Here is a 2,008-nt window from a genome sequence, read left to right as displayed (position 1 = left end):
GGGAGACACTCCCCGAGTGCCCCGCGGCCACCAGCAGCTCCAGGAGCCGCGGAGTGTGACCGCCGACAGCTACACTGCCCAGAACCCACGCGGCCTCCGTGCGGGGCAGGGGCGAGGGAGAAGGTTTCCCGCCCTCCTGTGACTCCCGAGCCACGCAGAAGCCGTCTGCGGGCAACCAGGCTTCCTAAAGCCAGTGGCGGCGGCCTGCACCTGAGCCTAAAGCTGCCCCTGTCCAACTGCACTTCCCAGGACCGAATGGGGAGTCAGCGCTTGCATCGAAAACCTTTGGCTGCAGATGACTATAATAACCAGAATCTCACGGCGCATCGGGACAGGGGCCCGAGTTGAATCATTTCCGTGTGGCGTGGCCCAGGCTCTACTCGGCCACCCCAAACGCTGGAAAGGGGAGTCCAAACGACGAGCAGCTCACTTCCTCCCAGCGTGGTGCGGAGCCTGTCCTGGGGACATGGGGAAGGAAGTCTGGCACACAAAGCCAGACACATCCCTGTCCTCAAAGACAATGAATTTGGTTTGAAACACATTGAGAGTGACTGTATATGTGTTTAACCTTTACAACTAAGGTTACCGGCTCCAAAAACAAAAACCAAAAAATATGATTTTTAAGTTCTCTTATGTTTCAAGTTCCCAGGCTAGTTAAGTTTGCTGACAGAGTTTGTAACTTTCTGTTATATTCCCTTTGAGTTTCTTTCCCAGGAAGGGCAGAACCTCCTTGCAGCCAGGAGATAACTACAGAGCCTTACACCACCTGTTTGTCCAGGAAGGACAAGTGGTACCCAACCCCAGATGGTGCCCAAGGACCCATTGAGCCTGCACATAAGGCTTTAAAGAATGACCAGTATTAACCCCTACCCCATTATATACTAAAATCCTTGCCCTGGGAGGGATTTATCCACCATTTTTTCTTTTTTTTTTTGGCCGGGGCTGGGTTTGAACCCACCACCTCCAGCATATGGGACCAGTGCCCTACCCTTTTGAGCCACAGGCACCACCCTATTCACCATTTTTTCTTCATAGGACATATGTACTCGCATGATTCCTCACTGTGTTTGCATGCTCTGGACTCCAACCCAAACACGCAATAATGTTCACTCCCCTCGTGCCTTATTCATTTTCACCTCCATAAAATCCCCTTGACCCTGTTGTTCTGGGAATTGGATCCGAGGCAGTCTGTGCCCCTCCTGGCAGATGCATCTCTCCTGCACAAAATCCTTTCTTCCTTTTCGATCCTAGTTGTCTCAGTAATTGTCTTTCTGTGCAGGAGCAACATGAGCCCCCTGCCTGCTGTGGCTTCATTGACACTAATATTGTCCAATTATGATTTCTAACCTGAGATCTTGCCATGACTACACTATGTCCATGTCCCCGAGTCTTGTCTTTTCTTTCTTTTTTTTTTTTGAGACAGAGCCTCAAGCTATCCCCCTGGGTAGAGTGCTGTGGCATCACAGCTCACAGCAACCTCCAACTCCTGGGCTCAGGCGAGTCTCCTGCCTCAGCCTCCCAAGTAGCTGGGACCACAGGCGCCCATCACAACACCTGGCTATTTTTTGGTTGTAGCCATCATTATTGTCTGGCGGGCCCGGGCTGGATTCGAACCCGCCACCTTAGGTGTATGTGGCTGGCGCCCTAGCCACTTGAGCCACAGGCACCGAGCCATTTTCAAGCTTTTCTTACATGACTTTCCTCCTTTCTGGTTGTGCTAATCTTGTTTCCCCAAATGTCACACATCTGAGGACTTGAGCACGTCAATTTTTTCTGCCTTAAAAATTGTCTTTCCCTTCCCACCATAACTTCATTAGTTCATTTCAACTCATCCTTCATATTTAAGCTTACTCAGAGACGTGTTCTTTGATCCCATTGTAATCTGTGGGGAAGGTCCCAATCCTTGGATTTGTACTCACTAGTATTTACATAATGTGTGGTTATGTTTATAATTACATATATTTGTGTGGTTGTGTTTTTAGTAATTGTCTCCATTACTAGACTATAA

This window comes from Otolemur garnettii, unplaced genomic scaffold (genome assembly GCF_000181295.1).
Source record: "Otolemur garnettii isolate 467f Iridium unplaced genomic scaffold, OtoGar3 scaffold00007, whole genome shotgun sequence".
In the NCBI taxonomy this organism is placed as follows: Eukaryota; Metazoa; Chordata; class Mammalia; order Primates; family Galagidae; genus Otolemur; species Otolemur garnettii.
This window is presented reverse-complemented; position numbering follows the sequence as displayed.